The sequence below is a fragment of the Leucoraja erinacea genome, chromosome 36, assembly GCF_028641065.1.
Source record: "Leucoraja erinacea ecotype New England chromosome 36, Leri_hhj_1, whole genome shotgun sequence".
Lineage (NCBI taxonomy): Eukaryota > Metazoa > Chordata > Chondrichthyes > Rajiformes > Rajidae > Leucoraja > Leucoraja erinaceus.
This window is the reverse complement of record NC_073412.1, coordinates 6,001,467-6,024,111: the sequence shown is the minus strand read 5'-3', so window position 1 is coordinate 6,024,111 and position 22,645 is coordinate 6,001,467. Positions and strand designations below refer to the sequence as shown.

Genomic DNA, 22,645 nt, shown 5'->3' with positions numbered 1-22,645 from the left:
GAGGCATAACAAACTGAAGAGTCGGCTCATAAATCTGTGTATTATCAATGGGTTTCAGTGTCTCATATCGCATGATGGACTACCAAGACTTACTCCAACTTTAATGGTCAAAAAACATATTTTGTTTAAAACTGCCAGCAAGACTCTAGGCTTTACAGGGAATTCAACAATTTCAGATAACAGCCTTTCCAGTTTAGGTACAAGGTTAATATGTGACTCCATACAAGCTGTTGTGTTCGATAAATCACTGGATTCAGATTTCATTTTACTGAAATCCTAATGGTACCGATTGATCTTTTTATATATGCTAAAACCTTACACTGCAGAAGCATAGAAAATAGGTGCAGGAGTATTCGAGCCAGCTGAGGTCATGGCTGATCATTGCAGGAAAGTAATGTACAGGAGCATTGTATATAAATAGAATATTGTAAGCATGAACTCTTTGGGATAAATTAAAGGAAATGTCATTATCACATTTGTCAATGGCATAGCTTCCTAACGGAGCAAAGGGCTTAAAAAAAAGATTATTACATTTAAGAAAAGAAACTATTAATTTACAGTAAATTACTAATTTTTATTCCATGATTAAATGGTTAAGCTGCACTGAACATAAATTTGGAAACTAGAACAAGGAACTATGATGTCACCCAGTTAGGTTATTTCTAATCCAAACTTTTGAAGAGAAATAATCTTGTTCACAATAGACATGAGACATAAATGCTTGGTTGTAAGCTATCATTTAAAATGCATGCATAAAAAATGTCAGTATCTGAGAGTTTAATGTATGCTGACCAATTTAAGTTGTGTAATACATTATGAATGTTGTCAGAGTACAATGTCGTCTGCACCAAACCACCAAAGACTACTCTCTTCACGATAGAATTAGATGGAAAGTGGAAAACTGACCCAAAAACATATCCATTGACATACAATCACCTCACCCTACTGTGTTCACACTTGTCTGTCTGTCTCTGACACACAGGCTTTATATTTTAATTTTTGTCTGTGAACACCAGAAATTCTTATAATTATTGCCTCCCTCTTTTTTGATAATGATATTTATTAACATCCACAAAACATGACTCTCAAAAATCTTCTCCTCTTTCAATTAATGTTGCAGTAACTTCATATTCAACTCAACCTGTAAATCCTCAATGGGAAACAGTTTATTAAGATTATACATCAAACCTGTATGCATATCTTCATCAATCTATCAGCTGCACTGCCATTTTATTGCAAACATCTATTCCGCATGTTCAGGAACCTGTGTAATTTAGGATATTAAAAAAAATAGATTATGTGCAGCTAGGGTTCGACTGATTAATGGTCAGTGCCAAATGAGAAAGTAGTCCAGGGAATATCAGATTTATTGATTTATGATTAGCATTACAACAATAAAATGGGCGAGGTTTTCTGCAACAGATGGGTTGAGGCAGAAGAGTAAGTGAAAGTACAGTAAAATGCCACTGATGTAGCACCCTCAAAATGTTGGTCATGTTGAGCAAGTATATTTTCCAGACCACCAGATTAGTGTACCTACACAAATTAAATTCACTAATATTTTATATTTTACACATAGAAAAATTAATCTTCCAGAGAACCCAACTAGTTTAAACAGAGCCCAGAAGCCAGGGAATGAAAGGGAGCTCAGGAATCAGGTACCAGAGAGCCAGATGCTGAACTATCAGGTAACATTATTGGATTTTTACTGGCATGTACTTATTGTACCAGAGGCAGTTGGAACAAAAGATTAAAATGTAATGTTGAGATCACATGATTCAACCCGAGACGGATCGAGGGAGAAAATCAATAGCAGTATTATGCATTAAGCAGAATGGCTTTGCTTTTCCCCAAAGTGCATTTAGGAAAGCAGAGTAGGTCTTCACAAAGACCAAATAGCTAATCAACATCAAAATGGACCTGCATATTCAAGACGACATGTGTAAACAATACGCAGAGTGTTCATTGCAGGCAGGAAATTGAACTAGCTGGTTGCACAAATTTATGAAGCCCAAAAACACGGATTTTATAGCAAAAATGGCATAAAATAATTATCACCAGGCACTGATGATATCCAGGGTGAACCCAGTGTGCTTATTTTGGGATCAAAACCTGTGCAATATCTTCATCTCATGGATTTAAGGGGGTCAATTTTAAACCCTGCATTACCAAATTCCTGTCACCAGAGGGAACTCGACAATTTCTACATATAGACACAAAAAAAAGCTGGAGTAACCCAGTGGGTCAGATAGCATCTAAGAATAGAAAAGAAAAAGAATAGGCGATGTTTCGGGTCAAGTCTATTCTGAAGAAGTTTAAACCAGCATTTGCAGTTCCATCCAATAAATTTCTACAGACATGCTGGATTTTACACATCAGAACAACTTTACATTGGTCAGTATATGAATCTTTTTAAATGTAATTGTTAATTCCTTTCATTAATATTCAAGACAATGCAGAAATATTGCTGTATATGTCACATACGGGTATCATTATAAACTAAATTCTGTATTCATGCTTACTGAGTTCATGATCCTATTATTCATTTTATGTTGAAGCACAAAATTATACTGAAATATTAAACTTTATTAGGTTTCAGTTGCAGTTGCAGTTCCAGTGGAGACATTAATCTAGTCAGTGATGAATAATCTTAAAAAGGATGCAGCTATTCTTGGTACATGGAATAATTAAGCTACTTTGGATCAGGAACCTTCATTAAACTGACCTTATGGGAAAACGAGGCAATTGAGATCACACGAGCCCAAGTATGCCCAAATGATCCGGATCATCAACAAGGGGCAAAGAGCTCACCTTTATCATATAGGATAGGTAACGTGTTTTCATTGCAATTACAGTAAGATGTTAAGTTGGCACCGAGAAGAAATTGCATTCTTTCAGAGTTGGAAATGCATTCTATTTGTTGCTATGAGAACTGCAAAATCCACCCTGCAGCATAAAATGAAAAATTCCACAGCACTATTAACTTCACCTTAAATGTACAACAGGGATCAAGATGTGCATATATAAATCGCCCTTTATTACATTGACAATAAGAAAACTATTTTAAATTTCAATTAACGTTATTATGGTTCGAGAGTTTCTTTTCCTGTTGCTGCTCTCTCCTGTATTTACAAGTTACCAAAATACCAACTTCAGAAATTAGATAACATGATCCTTTTGAGAAAGACAATTTCACTGTTTTTAAATGCACATCCTTACGCAAACTGGTTTGCACAATTTGCAAGTTTGCTCCCAGGTCAAATATTTAACATATTTTTGGAGATTCAAAGATAATGAAACATGTGCACACTATGCACTGCCAAGCTAATTAAATGAACATTTCCTGACAATTCTATATATTTTTCTCCACATAACACCTTTTTAATCCATTTAAATTCTGCTGTGACATTTAAAATTTGGATTGCAGAATTACATTCAACATTGTCTCTTTGTAGTCGTATCACTTAAATGAGCTCCTTTGCGCGAACAAGACTGCATGCACAGATGTTTTGAGACTCGTTCTAGAGCCAATTTTCTGACACCAAATTAAAGACAATGAAGTCTGGTGCGTGGTTCCATTCGTTTAGAACCACCCGAAGCTTCCTTTGCAGAGGCAACTAGATTTTTTTCTAAAGGTGTTTCACGTAATTAAACTCACATCTTTCCACAATGTCTCTTCCATCTCCCCTCTACCACTGAACATTACACCCAACATCTGTCCCATTGACCCTATACTCCGTTAACCTCTGGCCACCAAACGTTCCCGACTCACATATTAATGGATTATTAATGAATACTATTCCCCTCCGACTCAAATTCGCCACCATCATTCCTCCCCAAACTTTGCAGTTCACTGTCACATCTAACCAGGACACATTTCTTGAATTTGCTCTCATCTCAAATCCTCCTCCTCTTACCCATCTCTCCAGGGACAATTTGAATCTCTCCATTACCTGTCAGAGTTCTTCTAAAATCACTTATAAAATCCTATCCAATTGTGGTAAAATAATCTTTCCTTCAATCTTCTTTGACAACATCCTTTGCTTCAAGATAAATTGCTGTTCCTTCAGCATCATTATTTCAAAATCATGTAATTCACCAACAACTGTACTCCATGAAAGAGCTGCAAGGTTTCAACAATGGTACCTCGCCACCATCCTCTCCTGGACAAAAAAAAGGAGATATATGCTGGCCTCACCAACATGCTGCAAATTAATAAAACGAAATGGAACTGCATTTCATGAAAATGACTCTACCAAAGAACCACAGGGAATTCATGCAGACAGATTTGACATGGGAAACTTGTTGAGGCTTAGACACAAAATACTGGACTAACTCAGTGGGATAGGCAGCATCTCTGGAGAGAAGGAATGGTTGCCGTTTTGAGCCGAGACCCTTCCTCAGACTTGAGGCTTAACTGGTCTATTCTATGATATTAGTGCCACTTAGGTCTCTTTTTTTTTTACACTTTTATAGGCATTTGGAGTGCCATTTTTATTCTGATACATTTTCATAATTGTTACTTTGTTATCAGACTTCAACCTGCAAAGGGCAATTAATGTTTGTAAAGATTACCGATGCTCCCAATTGTTGCATTTATTTTGTAATGCAAACCAGATGTATCAGAAGTTAAACCCTCAGTATTTCATCCAGGGGTAGCACTATGGAAGGGATTTGGTTTCCTTGCATCAGGCATTAATTACTGTACTATGCTTGACTGCAAATGAATGAAAGCTTTTGCAAAGGCATGTATGTACACACTGTGGAAAGTTTAATTTGGCTAATAAACCACCAAGTCCTGCAACCAGCAACACAATGCTAAATATCAATGCCTGAGGAAAGGAAATGGGGAAGGATAAATTAATTTTGTTATTATTTCTAACATTACACCACAAAACGTTGAATAGCAAAGGTTGATCTAGCAAATACTAGATTTTAGTGTATAAGCTTTTGCCAAAATATAAATCTACCACTGTGAATTTAACTTAAATGCATAGAACTATAAACCAAAAAAATAAATAAGGCAATGATTACATTTTCAGCATACTTTCCAAATGATACAACAAAGAGCAGCATATCCAGCCCTTCCCAAAAAAAAGGACATGGTCGTTAGAATGTTAATTCATCAGTTCCGAACTATTATTCTTTAGCAATGCAGGTGTGGAGACCTATAATGTGTCATATTCCCAAAGCACAGGCAGTCATGGGAAAGAAAGAAAACATGGAAGTGCTGAGTCTCACAAATGAATGCTTGGTGCAGGAAGGGCCTAGCCAGGAAGAGCAAGAATGTCTGCATTTTCAGCACAAAACTGTAAAGAAACAGTTATACTTCCAATAAATTAACAAATAGGTTCATGCTGCTCCGCACAAAATAGACAATACACACAATAGGAGCAGGAGCAGGCCATTTGGCCCTTCGAGCCAGCACCGCCATTCAATGTGATCATGGCTGATCATCCCCAATCAGTACCTCGTTCTTGCCTTCTCCCCATATCCCCTGACTCCGCTATTTTTAAGAGCCCTATCTAGCTCTCTCTTGAAAGCATCCAGAGAACCTGCCTCCACCGGCCTCTGATTTGCTTATTTTGTGTATAAATAGAATTTGCTAAATTGTCACCAAAACGATTGAATGGGTTATCTTGTGTAAACAACCTGATGTTATCCAAATACCTTATTTGGTAAATGCAGCAACGATTGAGCAGAATCTTATCACCAGCTAGAGTAATGCTACATCATACGACTAGAGGTTCTCAGATTCAATTTAATCCATGCTCCTGTTTAGCTCCGTTGGGGCATCAAAGTGACTTCAGATATCTGGACGAAGAATAAAGTTGTCACTCAAGTAATAAAGGAAAGTGCATGTATTTATTACTTAAAGTGAGAATATAACCAAGATTGTCTGTGATGTTCTCTAACAATGAGCAGCATGCTGATATTTATCTCGACTGGATGTGTGAACATTAGACACTCAGGATAGACAATGACAGGCAGATGATTCACATGGACCCTCGGAAGTATTCCAAATAAAATGTCATACTCAAAGTGTGGCCTGGAAAATATTTAGAGCAGAGAATGATCATTAAGAGACATCTTCAGTGAGAAAATTGGAAAATAACACAAAACATTCATATTCACTCCACCAAAGGAACATGCAGAGAAATGGAGAATGAAAAATATTAAATGAATCCCTTTTTGCCATATTCTGAAGATGTGGCCTGTGTAGAAATCAATCATCTTGACAAACAAGCAGACAGCATCAAAACAAGCCAAGTTCCCACACTTCCTTATACTCCAGCAGACAAGAGTCAGAAGGTACTTGCAAGCTGAGGAACTGGGCCACCATCATATTTGTCTCCTTTAACCTTTCTATGTCCAGCGATCACTTCTAAGCAACGGCCAGAGCAGAAAGAGAATCAGGAGAACGGTTGGGGGCTTGCAAACACAAGTCGTTGAATTTGAAAATCCCCATGCTGTGGCTCAGCCGATAATGTAATCTATATTTTTAGTGACAAAATCCACCCATTTGAGACCTGAGCAGATAAGTAACAAGCCGTAGTTTCACATCAGCTTCCCAATGGAATTCACAGAGCAACCTCTTGATCCAACAGTAAAGAGTCCAAGGCAACTTAAAACCAAGGCTTTGTGGTATCCATATTAATGCTTTCATGTGGTGCATGTGTAGGTGCTGCCCAGCAGAAAACATTGCATATTTATTAATGTTGAGGATGAATTGTGCTCATTTATTTGTGCTATTATTTGACCGTCACTGGAGATGCAAAGTAATTTCAGTTTGATATCATCTTGGAAGTGAAAACATAACTACAAAAAAAAAAAAGGAAATAGAGAGGGTTCTGAAGTTTCTCTTTCCAAAAATAATGCCTGACACGATGAGTGTTCAAGCAATTTCTACTTTGAATACTGCGCGTTGATCTGCAGACACAGCAAATTAAAGGAAACATCTGGAGAAGACTGAAAGAAATAAAAGGATTATATGAATTGAATGTTGAAAATTGAAAAGAAGAATATGGACCAAGTTCATTGGAGATCACAGAGGATTTCCAGGAAGGGAAATTAAATTATTCCGATAAAAACATTAAAGGACAAATAAAGAATTCTAAGGAGAATGCAAAAACAGAATACAGAGAGCAAAGAAGTACTTGCTGACCTTTTCCTTAGCATGATTCCATTTATATGCTGGAATTTTTTTGTTATCTGAAAATAATGCTAATCAACTCAGATAGGTCAACCCTTCTCCAACCAAATCATGACTCGTACACCATTTATCTTCAAACACAAAGACTTTAAAAAAGCTCCTTTACATGCTGAGATGGAAGCTATTTAGTTTACACTCAAGAAACAAACCAACATGCATCAGAAATTGTAATTTAATAGTGCAACGAACAGGTAAGTTATCATTGCACTTCAAAATTCAGAGTAAACAGGAAAAACGGAAATAGAAACTGTCATTGATCATTCCAGACACTCTAGCCAGGGAGAAACATTCTCCCAGCATCCAGACTGTCATAATTTTATGTGGAAGAAGGAACTGCAGATGCTGGTTTAAACTGAAGATAGACACAAAAAACTGGAGTAATTCCGTAGGACAGGCAGCATCTCTGGAGAGAAGGAATGGGTGATGTTTCGGGTCGAGACCCTTCTTCAGACCAGAGGATTCAACGGGATCCAACCACTAGCCACATTTTTCCATCTTCACCCCTTTCCGCCGAGACCGTTCCTTCCACAACTCCCTGGTTAACTCATCCCTTCCCACTTAACATTTTGGGTCGAGACCCTTCTCGACCTGAATTGTCACCCATTCCTTCTTTCCAGAGATACTGTCTGTCCCGCTGAGTTAATCCAGCTTTTTGTGTCTATCTTCATCATAATTATATATTTCAATTGAATGTCCATTCATTCCTCTAAACTCTCATGATCTGTTGGCTACAATAGCGAGTAATTGTGCCCTTCTGCAGTCTCACGTCAAACCTTTGAACCGAGTTAAATTAAGCGAGTCTCAGCCATGATGATTAAAAGTGACAAGTCAGAATGAACCATTTTCTGGGGACGAGGAGAGAGGAACTGTCAGAGTTGTGTTCTATTCCACAATTCTATTTCTGACACTTGCTTTCAGCTCCCTGATTATTAGAGTTTAGAGAGACAGCGTAGAAACAGGCCCTTCGGCCCACTGAGTTCACGCCGACTATCGATCACACCCACTATGCTATCCACCAGGCGAAATGTACAGAAGCCAATTCACCTACAAACCTACGCATCTTTGGAGTGTGGGAGGAAACTGCAGCCCCGGAGAAAACCCACAGGGAGAATGTACAAACTACATAAACAGCAACTGTCATCAGGTTCGAACCCAGGTCTCTGAAGCTCTACCGCTGCCCCACCGTGCCGCCTGGTTGAGGATACAATTTGAGCTTTGTCTCCCATTCCCAGTGTTAGAATTTTGCTCACAACCTCGCACGAAGCGCAATAACCGATTAATCTAATTTTGATGATGTCATAGCAAGCCTAATAACACCAATACAAATTCAGGTGGGTGCAGATGCAAAATTAAACCTGGAAAACAGATTTTAAAGGAAAGCTAATTAACTAGCAATTCAAATAACAGGAGCTAAAAGCTTTAAACTGGATAGTTGAAAGGTGGTGGAGAGGAGAGGAAGGATTTAAAGTGTGAAATATAAAGGACAACACAGGGTACAGAAATGGGTAACATGGGGAAATAGAGCAGTCAGGTCAGAGCATGTAAACTTAAGGCAACCGCTCCTCCCCAGGCTATGACAGGTTTCAGTTCCTGAGAACTGTTCGTAATCAGTTCACATGTTGGACGTGCGGCCTCCCGGCAATGTATTTAAATAAGAACATAAGCCAACCTAGAGCAACTGGTAATTAAACCAGGACATTTAACTCGACCACATATGACCACAAACCAAGTTCCCACATTGCAAAAGATGCCTGCAGTCCCGTAGCAGCTAGCAAATTGTTGGAGGAGCTCAGCAGGTCAAGGCAGCATCTCTGGAAGACATGACTAGGTGACGTTTATGTCATGGCCCCGACATGAAACGTCTCCTATCCATATCTTCCAGAGTTGCTGCTCAAGCCACTGAGGTCCTCCAGCATTTTGTGCTTGCTTCATCATACAGGCTGTACACAAGATGGGCATCAGGAACTTGGGCAGCTTACAGCCCAACGGTATTGAACTTCTCTAACTTCAAATAACCCTTGCTCTTTCTCTCTCCATCCCTCCCCCTTCCCAGTTTCCCAACTACTTACTGTCTCTCACTACATTTTATCTCGATCTGCACTGTTGTTACCTTCTCCCAGCTAACAATGATCTATTCTAGAATTTCCTTGATCTCCATTCACTTTGCCGTTTTCACACCTTCACACTTCCTTATCTATGTATCTCTCTTCCCCCTCCCCCCGACATCAGTCTGAAGAGGTTTATCGACCCAAATCATCACCCATTCCTTCCCTCCGTGGATGCTGCCTGTCCAGCAGTTTGTGTCTATCTTCGGATTAAACCAGCATCTGCAGTTCCTTCATACACAGTAACCCGGGGAGGATCTATATCCCACTGATTACAATCAGTAATCCGTGGTTTTACTACCTCAAAAGGCACTGGATAATTTCAGGCTGGTGTAGTGCTGAGATGTACACAGGAAGGTTCCCAGGATTAGCATCCCCTGTGTTGGGCCAACAGGATCCAACTTTTAGTTTGACCTCTGATCAAGACTGAAGATATCTGTTCTAATTTCTCCTGATAAGCACAGGGTTAGTATTTTAAGAGATATTATTCATTGGGATGGCTATATCAAACATTCAAAATAAATCAAAATTGTTCTCAAAGACTATGATCCATTATCTAATGAATCGTGTTCCCATTCACCCCTTCCCGCACCCCAGCATCCCGCACCACATATGGACTCGATTCGGTAAGAGTCAGTGAGGTGGAGCTATGACAAAGCAATTGACTCAACTATCTTTATTGACAAAATATAGAAGAATGAACTTGAATCTGATCATTAACTATATTAACTAACGATCACTAGAAAATGCAAGTCTGTGGATTTAAGATATTTATTAACAAACTGCCTGGATAAAGATGCATCACTGGATTTTGTAGCTGTGTAAGGGGGAATGTAGAGGTATTGAATATAATCTTACATGTTCTTTTGGCCAGTGAGCGGTGGCAGTGGAGAGAAGATTAACAATGTTACTCCTGTTCAATAAAAAAGGAGAAAGGAAAAACCAAGCAACCACAAGCCAGTTCATCCTTGGTGGAACAGCTTTTATAACATTTTATAAACATTAAAAAGGATCAAGATTAGTCACCTGGAGGAAAATGAATTGATGAAAGCAAGCCAGCAAGGATATATCTAGGGCAGTTGTGCTTATTGTGTAACTAATCTAGGGCAGTTGTGCTTGTTCTGATTTTTTGATGAGGTAACAGACAAAAAAAAAAAGAAAATTCAGTTGATTGAGTGTAGGTGAACTTCCAATAGGCTCTTGATAAATTGTCACATAACACATCTATCAGCAAAGCTAAAGGACATGGGAAAAACGGAACAGCGATAGCATAGATACTAAATTGGTTCAATACAGACAAATTAGATGAATTCCCCCCCCCCCCTCCCCAAACTAAAGGAAGGTGAGCAGTGCCATTGGGGATTTGTATCAGGCCCCCTGCATTTTTTTTACCCAATTACCTCGATGGGGACACAAGCCACAGTTACTATGTTTGTAGATGACACAAATCCAGGTAGTATTGTAACCTGCAAAGAGCCTAATAAATGCAGCAGGATACAAACACGTTAATAAAATAAATGATGTGGAAATGTGCATTTTAGGAGAAACCTGGATAATCCAAACAGATAAAAAGGACACAGTTCCAAGAGTTGCAGGAGCAGCGGTAAATATGCACAAATCATTAACTTAATTTAGCGTTTATGAATAGAGTGTAAGATAAAAGAAATTTTGCTAAGCACTCAATGGGTCAATCAGCATCTATGGAAAGACGTTCAGGCCCTGAATCCTTCTACAGAATTGGGAAGCAGAAAAAAAAGTTCGTTTTGTCTTCAGTAGAAGATTGAAAAGGAATGGGTAAAACAAATGAATCTTGCTAATTCATTACTGATAGAGTGAGACCAAATATGTTAATGTTGCAGTTAAGTAGCTGTTAGGATCAGTTTGTACTTCTTTGTCTATGTAATTTGTTACTAATGGTAACACAGTGTGATATGCCAAGGAGGCTAAACTGTGCAAACAGAAGAAAGAAAACAGCCAAATTGATAATGGCAGAACTGGTCATTTCTGCAGGCAGAACAAGCAAGTTACCTCAACTTGGAGAATTTCTAATCGAGAACTAAAGGTTGCAACATGTCCAAACTAACCTTTCTGCACTGTTACCGCTAGAAAGACTGTTTGGGTCTCTGAATAGTGGGAAGGGAAGAGGTGAAAGAACAGGCACTACAAATCCTGCGAAACTGCCAATAAACAGGGAACATTGGGTGTGGATGGAAGAGTGGACCAGGGTCAACAAAGGAACAAACCCATCCCTTTGAAATACCAAAAAGAGCTAACGGCAATATGTGCCTGGTAGTGGAATCATAGTGGAGCTGCCAGAAATTGCAAAGAATGTGGAGGTGAGCCTCATGGAAAAGAAGGATCAAGGGAACTCTGTTCTCGCTTTGTCACTGAGGGGAAGGGTTGAAAGCAGTAAAACAGATGGAATGCCGATAAAAACTGTCAAGTACAATTCAGGAAGGAAGAAATTTCACAGGCACCTGTGCAAATTGTCTCATCATTACAGCAAATGTGACAGGGGCAAAGGAACTTGGAGAATAGAAAGGAGTTCTTGTAGGAGATGATGGGAGGAAGTATAGTCAAAATAGTCAAACCAATCTGTGGGCTTGTAATGAATTTGGCAGCTAGTCTACCCCTTTAAAAGGAGATGGAGATCCAGGAAAGAAAAGGCAAGTGTTAGAGATGGACCACGTGAAGGTGGCAGCGAAGATTGTGAGTCCTGAATGAATACAGGACAGCACCTGTATCCTGGCTTTGAAATGTTAACTGTTTCTCTTTCCACAGATGCTGCCTGACCTGGTTGATCCTCTGGTGCCTCGAGCATCAATTTGTTTTTAATTTTCAATTCATACACTATTCCAGCATCGAGCAGCGTATTATTTTCAATTCTGGTTTCACCTGATAAGAAGGATGTGAAGGCTTTAAAACAAGAGATAAATGAGAATGATTCTTGAGATAACAAATGACAGGGTGACCAGGCCTGGGACAGTTCTCTTTACAGAAAGAAAAGACTGAAGAACCATCCTGAGCATAGAATGTTGCCGAGGTTCAAAGGCAGAAGTTCCAATTGTTTTTATTCTTAATACATTTCCAAGGAATACAGAAAACAATTTCAAATCATTAAGTTGCTGTACAGTTTTTCTTAATACTTAGGTGATTCTCTAGCCATACTGTACATTAAGTCTTAAAAAGCAAGTTACTCATTTCCATTGTTTAGTAATGGAAATGAGTAAGGGGTAGTAATGGAAGAGGGTAGTAATGCACAGCAAGTCCATAAAGTTCTAAGCTTGACAGCACTAATGTATAATGCCAGCACTTGCTGGTGGCAAGGGTTTTATTAATCCATAATGTTTATCTTCTTGTTAATCAACACTGGCTCACAGTTAAGCAATGCCCTGATAACTCTTTCGCCCACTCTCAAATTCATCCATGCTGTAAACTTATTCTCACCATAACTCCGGCCAAAAATCCACTGTAAGTCTGCCTTCTCTCTTCAAATTCTCCTCATTACCAAAAATAAACACGTTACCAGTGATAGCTCTTGCTTCCACTGCAAACCTCACCATCTATTTTGTCCTTTCAGATGCTCCTTAGGGCCTACCACTTTAATCGAGCTTTTGATCATCTGTCTTGGCCTAGGGTCCAATTTAATTTAATAACGCTCGAATGTGTGCATCATTTTTACTTATGGGATTTGCATGAGGAAGATGGAGGGGATGGAAGAAGAAAGAAAAAAACAGCTTACTCCTCTCGCATTAACCTCTGCTGAACCCCAAAGGAAGGCAGATAATTTGTAAGATTGTGCTGGATCTTTGTGCAGGAGTTTTGCAGGGGCACCACATGATGAAAATGATAAGGTTGTTTTCTTTGTAACAGAAGAAGCTGGAGGAAATGTGGATGGAGGATAAAATGAGGGACCTTAAAATAGGAAGGATCTATTTCATCTCCTTTACTGTTCTGATGAAGGTTACCAACTCAAAATATTGACTGCTTCTCTCTCCACAATTATTGTCAGACCTGGTAAGTTTTTCTCTCACTTTATTTCTCTGTTACAGACTTCCAGACTTCATACATGTTTTGTGTTTAAGAAATAATCTTCATTTGTTTTCACTTCCATTTCTAATCGTCTAAATAAGCAAGTTCATTTAAAATCAGGTAATTAACATGCTGTAGTGGGATGTTTCAATAGCATTGAATGAATAACCATAATAAACAGGAAAAACTTAAATGTTATTCAATTGTGTAACTATGTTTCTATCTGAAACCACATTCTGAAAACCATGTACCACTTGATATAATAACCCATGAATGCCAAGGTGACAATACCCCGACATACTAAAGCCGTGATTTCTTCAGAAACTCACCAACATATTTTATTATAAAATGGGAGATGATCAACTACTAATCTAGTAAAAATAGTTCAGAATGTAGTAAAGAAGAGGTGCTACAGGAATGCCACAGGTATGGTCGGTAAGATGACCAATTGTTTGAACAGAGAGGGACATTTTAAGGAGTTTTATTTTAAAGGAGAAGTTTTCCAGGCCCCGATCTTGGTAGCTGAAGACATAACTGCCAATGTCTGTGCAAACAAAATAAATAAGAGAGAGTAATACTCATCTCAGTGCATGATGGAGTTGAACAAGATTCTACAGAGATTAACCAAAAAGGGACCATATATTTTTTTTATATGTTATAAAACGTAAAACATGTTTTAATTGTGTTTTTTAGAATGCAGAGTTCACTGCAAAGGCCAGCATTTATTGTCCATATCTCATTCACCTTGAGAAGGTTGGCAGCAAGCCAACCTGAGTCATTGCAATTCTTCTCATGAAGGCACTCTCAGAATGTCATGGGCTAGGGAGTTCCACGCTTTCGACCCAGCAACAAAAGACAAGCGGCAGTATATTTGTAAGTCGGAATGCTGTGCTGGCTGGGGAAAAAAATGAATGTACTAGCGGCACAAGAGACGGCAAATGCTGGGATCTGAAACTAAATAAAGACCTGGAACAATTCAGCGGGTCGAGCAGCATCTATCTAGGGAGGCAAAGAGATTAGTCAATGTCAAAAATTCAGATCACAACCAGCACTATCCTGATGCAGGGTCACAATCTGAATTATTTTGGTGTTCTCCTTTTGTCCTGCCTGACAATAGAAACTGTAGGTTTCAACGATGCTGTTGGATTAGTCTAGGAGAGTTTCTCCAATGTCCACCTCATGTTTTGAGAGGTGGGGGACAATCCCCCCCCCCCCTCACCCCATGTTTTGTAATCCGGATTTTGAAATTCAGTGAACATTTTTTTTAAAATCTCTGCATTTCCACGAGACAGTGGGGGTGGGACTGATGATTGAGGGCGCCGATTGGACGAGACCGACGTCGGTCAGCAGGCGGGGGGGGGGGGGGGGTACATGATGATTCAGAGTGATGACTATCGGCGTGGAGGGCACGGGGAGGCCCTGACCACGGGGAATAGTGGAGGAAGAAGACTGACTTTGGTGCCTTCCCACACAGTGGGGAACTTTGATTCTGCTGTGTGGGGATGTTTTATGTCAAACCCTATAGTGTGTTGTGTCCTGTTGATTTTTATTGTATGGCTGTATGGGAATTCATTTCACTGTGCCATCAGGCACACGTGACAATTAAATCTATCTTGAATCTTGAATCTTGATTGGAGGGAGATGTTGGTCAGAGGCGGAAGTAATGGGGTGGGACTGAGGATAGAGCACGGTGATTGGAGGAGGAAGACGTCCTGGTGGAGCAAAGATCATAGAGCGGTGCTTGAATCGGCCTGTACACGGGGCCTTTCATCGCCCGGCCAGGCACGGCTTAAAAACGGCCACGGGATCTTCCACCGTCCCGCAGTCAAATTGTTGCAACGAGGCGGTCGAAGTTCCTGATGCAGAAGCCCTTGCCGGGCGATGGAAGATCCCGTGTCCAATTTTAAGCCGTGCTGGGCAATGAAAGGCCCCGCGAACGGGCCGATTGAAGCCCCATGATTCAGGGCGGACGAAGCTGCTGTTGCTGGAGTTCAGAGTCGGTCACCAAGTCAGTTCCCGATGTTATCGTCCACAGGGTACTGCCGAAGCCTTGCGCGTGCGACCGCCAAGACATTGCGTTCCCCCCCCCATGTTTTGATAGCGATTTCCGCCCCTGGCTGCGACTATGACGGGTGCTGGCAAGTCGTCAAAAAAAAAAATCGGGTAAGCGGGACAGGCCCTTAAAGGGTGCGCAGTATACCATTGCACAAAGGTGGTGAAGGTTATTAATGTTTAGATTGATGGATGGGGTCCCAATCTAGCAGATTTGTCCTGCATGTTGCTGACCTTTTATTGCTTTTGCATTCATTTGGACAGATACAGAATATTCCATCATGCTCCTGATGTGTGCCTTATCGATAATATGGTGAGGTGGTGATTCATTCGCCACAGGATACCCAGCCTCTTATCTGCCAATGTGGCTTGTGAGTTGAGTTCCTGATCATTGCCGGTGGGGGATTCAGAGAAGGATCAATAAATTACACTGAATGCCAAGGATAGACTCCATCACGTTGAAGATGGTCATGCCTGGCACTTCCATGTCACATGTGTTACTGTCACTTATCAGCTCTCGTCTAAACCTAGTCCAGGTCTTGCTGCATGCTTAACATGGAATGTTTTCTTTTCTTGGGAATTATCAATGGATTTTGACTTTTGACGCCGATGATACATAATAAGCTGCAGCAAAAACTGGTTTGGATTGGCCCATTGCCCTGAGAATGTATGCAGTGATGACCTGGGGCTACAATGCTTGAACCCCTAAAATCACAACCATTTTCCTTTTTAAGTAGAACATTTTTCAACCATTGGGGTATTGTAACAGGAGAAAATGCATAAGCATGTATTTGGCTCCTTTGGTCTACTTCACTCAATAAAATCACAATGTCAACTTCACCAGTTTTACCAAGGCTCCTTGTCAAATGTTGCCTTTATGTCAAGGACACCCATTGTCACTTCATCTTTGGAATCGAGCCATTCAATCATGTTTGGAATAAAGGGAGAAAGAAGACTAAATGTGACTGATCCTTGCGAATCATAAACTGGTCATCAATGAGCAGGTTATCAGTAGGCAATGCCCTCTTGATATCACTGTTGACTCTTTCAATCACTTTGCTGACAATAGACTGATTGGAGAGTAATTAGCCAAACTGGATATGTTCTGCCTTGTGTGCATTAGGCAGATTTAAGCAATCTTTCATTGCTTAACCAGTAGGCAAAGAAGTTCAGGGTAAACAGATGAACAGGATTTTTTTTGCAAGTTAGGACGAGGAGAGTCAATGTTTTTATGAGCTAAACTTTACAGAGGGCAAAATATCAGACAACAGCCAGGGACACGTTTGAAAAATCTTATCCACTGCACAAAAATCACTTAGTATTTACTACTTGGTGTACTGTAGTTAATGTAATTCAACCGCTTATATGTATAACAATGTATCTGCACTTAAAATGTTGGTAGAAAATAGTCCCTCCATTTCACTTGTCTTCATGTCTATCAAATTCAATCAATTTGGTGCCGATGTTATTTATTAGCAATTACAATATGTCGTGGAATTCAAGACTATCACTATGACTTTTCCTTCCACAGACACCTCAGCAACTAGCAACAAGCTCAGTTCATACTATTTTAAGATCAATGTCAAAATATTACGTGTACAAACTACCACTGAATCAAATACATAGTTTGGACAATGAATCGATCAGTAGCAGAGGTTTACGACAACATGTGGTTAAATGTCATAGATGAACTACAGTTTCATATGTTTGAGATCTATAAATGGCTGAAACATTGATCAGGTGGATGATCATATTCACAGAGTACAATACAAGTCATCAAACCTATTCAATTTATAATACTGGACAGAATACAACAAACATGGGATTTATGTTACTGTCACTAAAAATTAATTCATTAAAATCTTTATGTCAATCTGCTGGAAAAGATGAGTAGTTCAACTTTCATATTTGCTATTCAATTTTTGAATATGACCCGATTCATTGGTCACCTACTCTCAACGCAAATACTGAATCTCAGAACAAATCTTTGTCATGTGGCTGTTTAAAAGTGAATATTGTCTTCATAAACTACTAATGTAGATAATATCAAAGTGTGCCACAATGTAGTAAGGAAAAATTAGGTTTTATTCCTTTAGCATCTACGATTCAAAGATCAACCAGTTTAACACAAATGTTCTTCCAAAAACGACAGGAATCGCTTTAAACACAAGATTGCATTCTTTATATTTCCAAAATATGTGAAAGCTTCATAATACCCGCTCCTAATAAACAGTACTGTATCAAATTCAATGTATAATAACAAGTATTACAATATGTAAACATAACAAGATAAGAAATATCGTTCTGCCCTTTAGTTTCCGCAAAAACATTTATCATCCATCGTATTTTCTCCACTGCATAACTCCGCATAGCTGTATTCTAATAAATCCCTAACTTTATGCAAACAAATTTAAATACAAATTGCATCGCTCACACCCGTAAGTCTATGGTGGTGCAGCAGTCCGAGACGGGACAGCGTGGTCAAGGAAAGCGTACGTCCTGCCTACAAAATGCCTCTTTCCACCCACTCGATTTATTTTTGCCAACCAATTTTTTTAAACCATCTGCGAAACCATAGGCGAAAAGAAATCAAGGTCTTTCCCTTCCCACTACCCAAGAGTTGGTCTGGAAGTCTATCCGCCATTCGAGGACTTTCAGAGGAATAGAAATGCGGATTTCACGATAAAAATGAATCCGAGAAACCTTTCTCCCAGCCCAGGTTGCATTGGCCGAGGTGTTTCACAAAACAAAAAGTTTGGCAGGAACCGTTTAACTTTGCACGGGGGGAGAGATGTCGTTGGCTAGCAATGCGCAAACTTTCTTCACCGTGGGATTTTTTTGCAACGGTATTAAACCAGGGGGAGAGAAAAGGAGTGAAGATCGTGGTGCTTCTTCTTGCAAGTTTGGGCTACGTCTTGGATTGTATGCGGTGCTGGCCACATTGCCAGCCGTGCTCGCTCGGGGGGCGGCCGGCCGGGCTGAGGCAGCTCGCTCACCCTCACCCTCACCCTCAGCCCCGGCTGAAAGTTATTTTTAAAAATCAAACACTCAATTCCACCGAGGTCCACAACCGTGGGGAGCGGTAGAACACAAGGGTCTTACCTCTCGGATGAGGAGGGTGACAGCAGCGCTGGATTTACCGATGAAAATACCTCAAATTGATCCCTTTTTTCTCCCCCCTTTCTCCCGGCCGCGTTTATTTTCCCCCCTCACTGCCGCGCCGCTGTGGTGCGGACTGAAAACAGTCGACAGCGCGCGCTCCCGACAGTGCGCGCGGCTGGATGGGGTCTGTCGCGCGCGCGCACGCCGGCAGCGCCAGGGCAAGGGAATGTCTGTGGTGGAGAGCGGGCGGGTGGGCGGGCGCGCGCGCGCATTCCCCCCAAAGGGCTCGCGCACAGCGCGGGCAAATGGGCAGCTCGAGCGAGCTGCGGCATCAACGGACTTCCCCCCCCCCTCGAGGAGGGGGAGGGGAGGAGGGGAGAAACATAGACAATAGGTGCAGGAGTAGGCCATTCGGCCCTTCGCCGCCATTCAATATGATCATGGCTGATCATCCAACTCAGTATCCCACCCCTGCCTTCTCTCCATCCCCTTAGCCACAAGGGCCACATCTAACTCCCTCTTATATATCAACCCAAGCAAATAGTCAACCTTGAAAGTGATGCAAAAACAAAATCACTGTTTGCTTGATGGTTAGTTTAGACTGGAGATAAAGATAAATTATGAGTTTGTGTCACTTTGAATATGACTACATTACATTCATATCAAATCTAGAAATTATCACTCCCTGCTTCTAACTAGCATTTGTTAAATGCAGGGAAGGAGAATTAAAATTTCAGGTGACATTTTCAACACAATGGACATGACCTGTAATATTATAATATTTATATTGTCTGCGTTAGTAGCATTTTCTAACAAATAACTTCAGTTGCATATAGATGCTATACATCAAATGCGGGTATCTAGAAACATAGAAACATAGAAATTAGGTGCAGGAGTAGGCCCTTCGAGCCTGCACCGCCATTCAATGTGATCATGGCTGATCATCCAACTCAGTATCCCACCCCTGCCTTCTCCCCATACCCCCTGATCCCTTTAGCCACAAGGGCCACATCTAACTCATTCTTAAATATAGCCAATGAACTGTGGCCTCAACTACCTTCTGTGGTAGAGAATTCCACAGATTCACCACTCTCTGTGTGAAAAAATATTTTCTCATCTCGGTCCTAAAAGACTTCCTTCTTATCCTTAAACTGTGACCCCTAGTTCTGGACTTCCCCAACATCGGGAATAATCTTCCTGCATCTAGCCTGTCCAACCACTTAAGAATTTTGTAAGCTTCTATGAGATCCCCCCCTCAATCTTCTAAATTCCTCAATCCTCAATTTTCTATGACTGAATGCATGTAAATAGATTTATTTATTGAAATCATATTCTATGTCGCTCTTCCAGGGAGATGCTAACTGCATTTCGTTGTCTCTGTACTGTACAATGACAATGACAATTAAAGTTGAATCTGAATCTGAAATTCTAGCGTGTACAAGCCGAGTCTATCCAGTCTTTCTTCATTTGAAAGTCCTGCCATCCTAGGAATCAGTCTGGTGAACCTTCTCTGTACTCCCTCTGTGGCAAGAATGTCTTTCCTCAGATTAGGAGACCAAAACTGCACGCGATACTCCAGGTGTGGTCTCACCAAGACCCTGTCCAACTGCAGTAGAACCTCCCTGCTCTTATACTCAAATCCTTTTGCTATGAATGCTAACATATCATTTGCTTTGGAGAGGCAATGGAGGGCAAATAGTAGAGGGACAAATGAGAGAAAGGAACAACAGAGAGCAATAAAATGGAGGGGTGGGGTGTAAAAAAAAAAGATGGGCAATTCAATGAGAGGAGGCAATAGGTGAAAATAATGAATTGAAAGGGGCAACATCACTAAGGGGGTAATTGTATTGAGGGGCAATAGAATGACGTATTAAAATAGAGGGGTAATCGAGGATGGGGAATTCAATAAGGGGGCAGTATGTGGAGATAATAAAATAAAGGGTATTGAATGGGCAACATCATAAAGGGGTAATCGTATTGAGGGGGCAATAGAATGAGGTAATAAAATGGAAGGGTCAAACAAAGAAAGGGCAATATAGTAAATGGCAGGGGCTGCGGAACATTTTTGAAAGTGGGGGGGCTGAGCGATCACTGATCACCGGCCTAGGGAGCGGAGCGGCCGAGCGTGGTGGAGCGGAGCGGCCGAGCGTGGTGGAGGGGGAGGGTGGCACAACTATTATTTTTGGTTGTGGTTTCGCCCCTAGATGGGGGGGGGGGGGGTGGGGGCAGTTGGTTTGCCGCCATGTGCTTGTTCTAAGATTCTGGATGTCGGAGATCCTCAGAAGAAGAGAAAAATACGCCCGCGGGCCGGATAATTTTGGGTTATGAAGCATGTCTTGCCAAAAAAGTGGAGGGGCTCCAGCCCCCCCTCCCCCAGCCCCCTCCAGTTCCGCGGCCCATGAATGGTCAATGGAATTGAGCAATAAAATGGAAGGGGACAAAGACAAGGGGCAATGGAAGGGAGGAATAAACTAATGGAGACTGGGCAACATAAAGGGGCAATTGAACAAAGGGGCAATAGAATGAAGTAAGAAAATTGAGGGGACAAAATGGAGGGGGTCAAAGAAAGAGGGCTATCTAATAGAATGATAATAAAATGGGGTCAAATAAAGAAGGACATTGTAATAAAGGGGCGACAGAGTAGAGTGGCAACAAACAAGGGGGTGAATGAGAGATCAAAGCAATACAATATATGATATAAGGGAAATAGAGAGGAGAGGGGCAATAGAATGACTAATCAAAATATATGCTGTAGAATGGAGAGGCATAGAAAGAAGGGTGATTTAATCAAGGGGCAATAGAATGGTATTAATATAGGGGTCTGAACAGAGAGGACAAAGAAAAAGGCAATAAAAGGGAGGAGTGAGGACAACGGGCTTTAGAATGGAAGGTAAATAATTAGAAAGCCTGGAAAAGTGAGGAGGCAATTAAATAAAATGGCAATTGGAATACAGAATAAAGTGTCAATAGAATGGGGAGATGATAGAATGAAGGGGCAAATGAAGAAGAGAAATTGAATGAAAAGGAAAGGAAAAAAAGAAAAGTAATGAAGTAAAGACACAAAAGGATGGACCAACATGTGGAAAATGAATAGTTGTGGCAATGAAAAAAAAAAGGTGATATGAAGGCAAAGGAATGTAAAAAAATAAGGTGGGGCATAGAATAGGTTAACACATTTCAAATTGTTTATAAGCAGTAATAAAATCATACTTACATCTTGTAATTAATGATATCAGTTGAGGGTTAACTACAGGCCCAGGATTCACTGCCCTGCTGTTCAAAGATGCACCAATCACTTCTCCATTGGAGTTCAACTGAAACGTTTGTGCTCAAGTCTCTGCAAAGGGGAAGGAACCCTAAGTTTTAAATTCAAAGGTAAGTTTTAAATTCAAAGGTAAGAATATTACTAACTACATAATTGAGATAAACATATTCTCATTTTCAGAGTTTATTCCTTCTTTCTAAACAGAGAAAATGAATCACCATCACCAACCCACACACCCCAAGTCCCACCTGTTGCCCATGGTGTTGTATCAATGGAAATAGATTTGGGTTGCCCAACTTATAAAGCACAATAAAATCCGTCAAGGAAGCCAGTTTGCAATTAGTACAGTGTAACTGCAGCATGATTAACATTCAGGTTCAAGTGCCAAGTATGTAAAAATAGTTGTGTTTTTCATTGTGTTCCGTCTTTCCCGTTGGAATTGTTGACATAGTTTGGAGAAGGAAAATGAAAAGCCACTGAAAGTAATACAATTTTCTCTTGAAATATAAGCTGTTCAATTTTGTTTGCACATGCTCCAAAATATACGTCTAAGTGAATTGCACCCATTGCCTTAAAAATGTTGATGGAGTTGATTATTGGCTCCAGAACGCTAAATGCAAAAGCATACGATACTGCAGCTGCTTTAATGTGTTGAAGCTTGGAAGAACTGAGCAGGCCAAGCAACAACTGGGAGGCAAAGGTTTGGCTGACATTTTGGATTGAGACCATGTATCGTGAACATTAAACCTTCACCACAGTAACTAAGAATAGCCAATGTCAATTGTCATTTGGAAATTTTTGTGGAATGTGGGTGTAGTAGGAACAATTTGGAGGAAGAAAATCCCGAGTTGGGAGATTTATAGGGGTATTTAAAGT

General features: G+C 40.4%; 1 protein-coding gene across 2 annotated transcripts in view; it reads right to left on the bottom strand.

Moving 5' to 3' along the window:
* Positions 1-18,681, bottom strand: part of peak1 (pseudopodium-enriched atypical kinase 1) — a 97,938-nt gene extending 79,257 nt beyond the window's left edge. For both annotated transcript variants that reach the window (XM_055662552.1, XM_055662553.1), the window contains exon 1: positions 18,505-18,681. The gene's annotated coding sequence lies outside the window, so the exon portion shown is untranslated. The remainder of the gene's footprint in view (positions 1-18,504) is intronic.
* Positions 18,682-22,645: the final 3,964 nt, after the last annotated feature.